The following is a 9158-nucleotide window of genomic DNA, read 5'->3' as shown; positions in this document are numbered from 1 at the left end:
CTCCATTGTCAAGGCGGCTGACCGGAGCTGTGGCCACAAGGTGGTCGTTGCCTGTCGGGGCGGCAATCCCCGAACCCGCTGGTGGACACCGGCGGTGAGGGATGCCGTCAAGCTGAAGAAGGAGTCCTATAGGGCCTTTGTGGCCTGTAGGACTCCGGAGGCAGCAGACAGGTACCGGCAGACCAAGCGAAGCGCAGCTAGGGCGGTCGCTGAGGCAAAAACCCAGACATGGGAGGAGTTCGGTGAGGCCATGGAAAAAGACTTCCGGACGGCTTCAAATAGATTCTGGACCACCATCCGGCGTCTCAGGAGGGGGAAGCAGTGCGCCGTAAACACTGTGTACAGTGGGGACGGTGCGCTGCTGACCTCGACTCGGGACGTTGTGGATCGGTGGAAGGAATACTTCGAAGACCTCCTCAATCCCACCGACACGCCTTCCAGTAAGGAAGCAGGGCCGGGGGACTCGGGTGTGGGCTCTCCTATCTCTGGGGTGGAGGTTGCCGAGGTTGTTAAAAAGCTCCTCGGTGGGAGGACCCCGGGGGTGGATGAGATTCGCCCCGAGTTCATCAAGGCACTGGATGTTGTGGGGCTGTCATGGTTGACACGACTCTGCAGCAATGTGTGGACATCGGCGCAGTGCCTCTGGATTGGCAGACTGGGGTGGTGGTCCCTCTTTTTAAGAAGGGGGACCGGAGGGTGTTTCCAATTACAGGGGAATCACATTCCTCAGCCTCCCTGGTAAGATCTATTCGGGAGTGCTGGAGAGGAGGGTCCGTCGGATAGTCGATTCAGGAGGAGCAGTGTGGTTTTCGTCCAGGCCGTGGAACAGTGGACCAGCTCTACACCCTCTGCAGGATCCTTGAGGGTGCATGGGAGTTTGCCCAACCAGTCCACATGTGTTTTGTGGACTTGGAAAAGGCATTCGACCGTGTCCCTCGGGGAATCCTGTGGGGGGTTCTCCGGGAATACGGGGTATCGGACCCCCTGATAAGGGCCGTCCGTTCCCTGTATGACCGGTGTCAGAGCTTGGTCCGCATTGCCGGCAATAAGTCGGACTTGTTTCCAGTGAGGGTTGGACTACGCCAGGGCTGCCCTTTGTCACCGATCCTGTTCATAATTTTTATGGACAGGATTTCTAGGCGCAGCCAGGGTGTGGAGGGGGTCCGGTTTGGTGACCTCAGGATTGGGTCACTGCCTTTTGCGGATGATGTGGTCCTGTTGGCTTCATCAGACCGTGACCTCCAGCTCTCACTGGATCGGTTCGCAGCCGAGTGCGAAGCGGCCGGGATGAGAATCAGCACCTCCAAATCCGAGTTCAAGTACCTCGGGGTCTTGTTCACAAGTGAGGGAAGGATGGAGCGTGAGATCGACAGGCGGATCGGTGCGGCGTCTGCAGTAATGCGGACTCTGCACAGATCCGTCGTGGTGAAGAGAGAGCTGAGCCGAAAGGCGAAGCTCTCGATTTACTAGTCAATCTTCGTTCCTACCCTCACCTATGGTCATGAGCTTTGGGTAGTGACCGAAAGGACAAGATCGCGGGTACAAGCGGCCGAAATGAGCTTCTCCCGTAGGGTGGCCAGGCTCTCCCTTAGAGATAGGGTGAGAAGCTCAGTTATCCGGAGGGAGCTCGGAGTAGACCCGCTGCTCCTCCGCATCGAGAGGAGCCAGATGAGGTGGCTCGGGCATCTAATCAGGATGCCTCCCGGATGCCTCCCTGGTGAGGTGTTCAGGGCACGGAGACCCCGGGGAAGACCGAGGACACGCTGGAGAGACTATGTATCTCGGCTGGCCTGGGAACACCTCAGGATCCCCCAGGAAGAGCAGGACGAAGTGGCTGGGGAGAGGGAAGTCTGGGCTTCCCTGCTTAGGCTGCTGCCCCGCGACCCGACCCCGGATAAGCGGAAGAGGATAGATGGATGGATGGATTGATGGATTAACCACATGAATAAAGTCTGCAAAATGATTTGTTGTTTCAAATTAGATGGATAGGATACAGTTTTGTGAATTTAACTTATAATGACCTAGAATGACATTGCTCTGAATCGAAACACTCTAAAAAGCCTTTAAATAATATTACATTATCATAACAATTAGTCAATTTAGAACAGGGGTTTCTAACTCATTTACATTCAAGGTGCCACATAGTCCAATTTGTCGTCATGTGAGCTGTATCATTAAAAAGGAGGGAAGGAAGAAAGAACAGAAGGAAGGGAGGACAGACAGATAGGGAAAGAAGAAAGAAAGAAATAAAAGGGAGGAAGGAAGGGAAATGGGCCAGATTGGCTTCCACAAGCTGCGGTCGGGTGTATGGATAGTATGAGATGAACTGATCATAGGTGAGGTGATTTCTGAGACAAACAGATTATGACTGCTCATGGCCTTTAACTGTGACATTATTATGAACGGTATTGTACTGATACTCTCTAACTCTCTAAGTCTAAATCCATCTCATCAAGAGATTTGCCTTTGTAGATGTCAGTTCCAAACTCTACGCCATGAGCAACTTGTGACCTACCCTCATCTTGATCTTTGTTCTTATTCTCATCCTCAAGGTCAGCATCAGCATCGATGCCTCTGTCACTGCTGTCGCTGTCTTTGAGTTCTTCATCCAAGTTCTTGGTGAGGGAAGTTATGCCATGTGATGGTATATAGTCACTTTTCAGATCAGCACTGGATTCCTTAAAGGACTCATCATCTGGGGCACAGATCTCCTGAAAGACAAAAGTGATTTAAAAAAAATAAAAAAAATAAAATACATTATTCAGATGTACACAATAATTATAGGGAAGTATTTGACTTTAAGTCAAATACCTAAAAATGGTCTCCTGGCAAAATAACAGTGGGTAACACTTCTATTTTGCCAGGAGACTAGGGGTGTAACAAAAAACTATTTTAATCGGATAATTGATTTTTATTTAAAAAGATGCGAGTGCATTGGTACACGGACTAATAAATCGGTCTTAATGCAGCTTTAACCAGTCGATGGACCAATTAAAAAATTATGAATCGGTTGATGCTGCCGATGCAGCAGCAGCTGCTGTGCTGTAAACTGCATCTCTCTCTCTCTGACCGTCTCTCGCTCCCTCCCTTAAAACTCTCGGAAGACTTGTCGCAGTTACGTCAGATAGCGCTGTGAGTTTGTGAGGGAAAGTTTAAAAATGGCGGACTCGGGCAGGATTCACAACGCTCCAGCAAGTTTAAAGTCTAAAATGTGGAAGAAATTCTGATTTTATTTGAAGAATGGAGTACTGGATAAAAGCGTTGCTATATGCACAGACTGTAAAACTGCGATAAAGTACTCCGCTAGTACGACAAATCTCCACAATCACTTGGTGAGAAGGCACGGGGAAACAGGCGAGGAGGAGGAGGCTAGCACAGCTAGCACAAAGATACCAACAGGAATACAGGACTTATTCCAGCCAAAACTCACTCACAACTCGGCGATAGCAAAGGTAATAACCCGGTTCATTGTTAAAGACATGAGACCATACTCTGTGGTCAAGAATGATGGCTTTCGGGACATGATAAAAACATTAGAGCCCCGATACACCATACCGACTCGACAGCATTTCACTAACAAGTGCCTGCCAGAGTGTACAACAAAGTTAAGGATGAAGTCAAAGAACAGTTATCCAAAACAGAACAAGTGGCAATTACCACCGATGCCTGGACATCATGTGCCACTGACTCCTACGTGACAATCACAGCGCACCATATCTCTCCCGACTGGGAGCTGAGGAGTCATGTTTTACAAACCACGATATTCAACGAGTCACACACAGGAAAAACATAGGTGCTTTATTAAAAGAAGCATGTATTGAGTGGAACATTGCACATAAAGAGCCAGCTCTAGTTACTGATAATGCTCGGAATATGATTGCAGCTAGAGTTGAGGCAGAGATGACACGACACCTCGGGTGCTTTGCTCACACCTTAAACCTGGCCTCTCAGAAAGCCTTTCACGCTGACACTGCTGTGAGGTTACTGGGAAGAGTGAGGAAGGTGGTTGGTTTTTTGCATCGCAACAGAAGAGGAGCTGAAATCCTACAGTAGAAACAGCAGCAACTAGCATTGCCTTCCCACAAGCTAATCCAGGATGTATCAACGCGGTGGAATAGCTCCCATGACATACTCGAACATTTTTTAAGGAGAAGAGGTGAATACTCTGGGTGAGAAGGACATCTGCAATACTGAAGACATCGTCCGGTTTATGGCACCTGTGAAAGTAGTGACAACTATACTTTGTGAGGATGAGATGCCGACACTATCAATGATTGGTCCCCTCAGAGCAAAGCTAAAAACACACTTTGAGTCAATGGATGAAGATACACCACTCATCACTGAGATGAAGAAGGCATTTAAGAATGACTTTGAAAAGCGATACACACATCTTGAGGACCTCCTCCATACAGCGTATGGAGAAGACTCTCCCTTTCCTGAGTGATGAAGATATGTGAGGATATTCTTACGTATTTCAGCTGAAGCTACTGCCCTGCTTAACAAGGTAGGCCAAACAAAAACACCCTTTCAATAACTGAATACAAAATAATTATGATAGTGTATTGTAACAGCTGCTCTTGAACATATTTCTGTATTGTACTGCACATGATTTATCATCTATTGACCGTGTGTCCTGGATTTAACAAAATTACTCACCATTTAGTTAATTCAGCTTTTGAATTTGTTATCAATGAATATCGGCTGATATTCATTGATAACAAATGCAAGGCATTTGTATGATAATCGGCATCGGCCGTTTTTTCCACCGATAACCGATAAAATAAGTTTATTTTAAAACGCTCTCCTTTGGCTCTTATGCAGCCGTCTCTCTCTGCCTGAAGTCACCACTCTTGGCTGTGTAACAATGTCCCGCCTACAGCGCCCAATGACTGGCTGCACAGCACAAGTGACAGCCAGTCAACACTGCAGCTTCTAGATGCAGTGACACAGAGATGAGAGGAGAGGAGAGGGGAGGAGGAGAGGGGGAGGAGGGGAGGAGGAGAGGAGGACAGGAGAGGAGAGGACTGCTCCGTGAAATAGCAGTGTGCTGTTTGAAGGCAAGGCAACAGAAAATGCCGAAGTTGCAATAAAAATACTCTATGGTGAAGTTTTAAAGACACCACAACCTTATTATGATCAGTTTCAATGACATGCATGCCCAGAAGCAAAATTTGGACCTACCTGCCTGCCTATATTCACATCAAATGCGACCCGATTTTGCAAATAGCCGAAATTCTAAAAATAAATAGCACCACGGCAAAAAAAAAAATAGAATGATCAAGTGAACATGACCTGCAGCTCCTTTATTTAATAAAAATAAGACATAGCAACATATGGGTACAGCAAGTAACCTACAGATTTAGAGAGCTGAACCTGTTGAATTTCACAAGTAGAGTCGACTTTAACAATATATTTCATGTAGGCCTAGTTCATTAACAGTTTAAGTGTTAACAGTAAGCTTGATAATGATGATGTACTTGGCATTAAAGTAAAAGTACTCATTTTGCTGAACAAATGAAATGTGACTGGTATATTAAATAAATGTAATTACTTTAATTAAAGTAAGTCTGGTAACCATTGAAAGTATAATCTTTATTTATAAACTAATTATGCTATTTGATGTAAAAAATAAAAAATCTGAAAAGTAACTACTAAAGCTATCAATAAATTAATTGAGCCAAGGTTCCTGTTTCTGCCATCCTCTTTATTTGTTTGCACTTAATCAGGCTGGCTCAGATTTACCTGTGAGAGAACATAAGACATCATTAATTAACTGTTATTCATATATCATAAGAGTAGAAAGTAAGTATAACAAGTAACATCAAATGGAAAAGTAAAGTACAAGTACTTTAAAAAATATATTTTAGTACAGTACTTAAGTAAATGTTTCTTTCCACTACTGTATTTAAAGAATTGAAACCAACTAGAGACTTTGCAAAGCTGTTTTGTTATAATAAATTAAGTATATATATATTATATACATTTGAACTTTTTAACTCACTCTTTCTGTATGTCTCTCTTTTTCTAAATCCTCATTACAGATGGATGGATCAAAGAGGAGGGCGAAAAGTGCTGTATGGCAGTATTTCACACAACCAACTGTAGGAAAGGCAGTGTGTAATACCTGCAAAGAAAATGTCAGCATGGGAGGTGGAACAAGTGCAAAAACTTTAAATACTTCAAACCTGTGGTCCCATCTTAGGATCCATCACAGTGACTTGTATGCAACTTCACAATCACAGCTGGGGAGAACAACTTCATCTCAGGCAGGGACAGCAACCTTATCTCAGCCTACAATACAAGACCTGTTTCAAAGACAAAGAAAGTGGCCAAATTCAGATCAACGATCTAAACTAATTGACAAACTAATTACAGAAATGATAATCACTGACAACCAGCCATTCACAGTTGTCTCTGACATTGGCTTTAAGCGCCTCATGGGAGCAGCAGCACCACAATACTCACTGAAAAGTGAGAAGTACTATCGCACTGGAATGCTCCCAGAAGTTCACCACAAGGTTGTTAAGAAGGTAAAAGCCCTGATCCAACCAGAGATTGCTGGCCATGCACTCTCCTTCACTAGGGACTGCTGGTCTGGATCCACAGAGTCTTTGATGAGCCTCACATGTCACTTCATTGACAATGAATGGAACTGAAAGCAGGTTGTTTTGAACACTAAGGTAATGAATGGATCCCACAGTGAGGAATACATCAGAGAGACATTCCTGGGCATGCTTCCGGATTGGAACATAAGTAAAGCCCGCTTTACACTTGTGCTTCGAGATAGTGGAGCAAATATGGTGAAAGGAATGAGGCTCGCTGAACTTCCAGATCTCAGCTGCACAGCTCACGCTTTGCAACTCGTGGTGAATGATGGTCTGTCAAGTCAAAGAGCAGTTACAGATATCATTGCAATCATCAAGAAGTGTGCCACCAATTTCCACCACTCGATTCTTGCCAAGCAGCGTTTGAAGGACATTCAGAAGGACCTTAGCCTGCCACAACACAACCTAATCCAGGCTGTTCCAACAAGATGCAACTCAACGCTCCACATGCTGCAAAGAGCGCTGGAGCAAAAGCATGCTCTTAATATCTATGCTGGTGCGCATGGAGGATTTGCATGTCCTACTGCTTATCAGTGGGATATTGTGTCCAATTTGGTCGAAACTCTTATCCCAATAGAGGAAGTGACACTGGAGGTAAGCTCTAACAGTGCATCAGCATCCTGCATTATTCCCTGTCTGGCCGTGCTGAAGATGCTACTTGAAGATGATGGGCCCTCAACACAAGGCATCGGAACACTCAGGCAAGCCATGAGGGAGAGCTTGATCAAACGCTTCTCAAAACTAGAAGACATGAAAACTGTGGTGCTGGCATGTCTTCTAGATCCACGCTACAAGAATCATGCGTTCTCCTCTGACATTACGTTGTCCAAGGCCAAAGAATGGCTGAGAGAGGATATGGAAAGTGCGGCAAAACAGAGCAGTCAAGAAGAGCATGCTGCTACAGAAGAAGCCAGTATGGAGGTGACTGCTGCAGAAGTGGTAAGTGACGAAGAGCAGGCTACTGCAGAAGAGAGTGGAACCCATGAAAGTGACAGGGGAACCACCAAAAGGCAACGCAGAGAAGAGGCATCCTGCGTTCGCTGTACTGATGGCATGTTCAGTTCTCTGCTAGGACCCCACACTGGTGAGCCGTTGGCCGAGGCCTGCCTTGAGGATGAGTTACAACTGTACTCAGGGAGCCAATGATTGACAGGCGTAAGGGGGATCCACTCCAGTGGTGGAAACAGAATAAAGGCCGCTTCAAGCTACTTGCAACACAAGCAAGAAAGTTTCTTAGCTCACCACCCTCTTCTGTTCTGAGTGAACGTGTCTTCAGTGAAGTCTCTGAAATTCATGAGAGGAACAGAAGCCGTCTTACAGGAGAGCACGCTGAGCAGCTCTGCTTTCAGAACTACAATCTGGTGCTACTGGATTGGGACTACTAACTGAGACTCAAATTCAGTACTACAGTTCAGTGTTTACTTTAATTTATTTTATAAAAAAGTAGCTATGTTATTTTATTTGTTTATTTATTTCAGTTAAGTTAAATATATGCTGCTAGATCAGGGGTCACCAACCCGGTGCCCACGGGCACCAGGTCGCCCGCACCTACCACATCAGTCGCCCATAGGCCAGTTCTAAAAATAGCACTAATCACGAATTAGCTCTGTCTAAAATTTTATTTAATTGTGTTGCTATTCTTTTTGAATTACATTTACAGTGATGTAAATTTAAAAACGAATACATAAAAAAAATGTATATCATAAAAAAAGTTTAATATACGAACTCTGACGTAGTATGGGTCGGAGGTCAGTCTAGTGCGCATGACAAACCAGCTTTGCTGAGATGAGCTCGTGAGCGCTGAGATGAGGAGACGAACGGTTTTCTACCCACAAAAACATGGCAGAAAAAAGGAAGAAAACTTGTCATTTTAACAGTGAATGGGAGGAAGAGTTCTTTTTTACTAACGTGAACGAAAAATGTGTGTGTCTCATTTGCGGTGCGACTGTGGCGACGACTAAGTGGCACAACGTGGAGAGACACTTCAGTACATGTCACAAAAGCTACCATGCTAACTACCCACCAGGCAGCGCACTACGGACGGAAAAAGCCCGCGAGTTAAAGGCAGCTTTGGGCAAACAGCAGTCTTTTTTTACGAGGCCGGTGAAAAACTCTCAAAAAGCAACCGAAGCCTCATTTAGAGCTACACATTTTTTGATAAAAAAGAAGAAGGCGTTCTCAGACGGGGAGGTTCTCAAAGAAGCAATGATGATTATTGCGAACACTGTGCTTAAAGATGAGAAGAATGGAACTGATATCCTCTCCACTCTCTCCGATGTCCAGCTGGGGGCGAGCACGATGGCTAGAAGAGTGTCTGCTATGTCTGGGAACTTGACAGAGCAGCTGGACCGGGATCTGGCAAGGTGCAGCTGGTTTAGCATCCAGTGCGACGAGTCTGTGGACAACAGCAGTACTGCACAGCTAATGATCTTTATTCGGATGGTATTTGATGATTTCTCCACTAAAGAAGAATTCCTGACACTACTGCCCCTGAAGACAACTACGAGGGGAGTTGACATTTATAACGCGGTAAAGAGTTTTTTTGCGGAGAAA

General features: G+C 45.3%; 1 pseudogene; it reads left to right on the top strand.

The window, feature by feature from the left end:
- Positions 1–3873: 3873 nt before the first annotated feature.
- Positions 3874–7990, top strand: LOC128356962 (zinc finger BED domain-containing protein 4-like; annotated as a pseudogene).
- Positions 7991–9158: the final 1168 nt, after the last annotated feature.

This window comes from Scomber japonicus, chromosome 4 (genome assembly GCF_027409825.1).
Source record: "Scomber japonicus isolate fScoJap1 chromosome 4, fScoJap1.pri, whole genome shotgun sequence".
In the NCBI taxonomy this organism is placed as follows: domain Eukaryota; kingdom Metazoa; phylum Chordata; class Actinopteri; order Scombriformes; family Scombridae; genus Scomber; species Scomber japonicus.
This window is presented reverse-complemented; position numbering and strand designations above follow the sequence as displayed.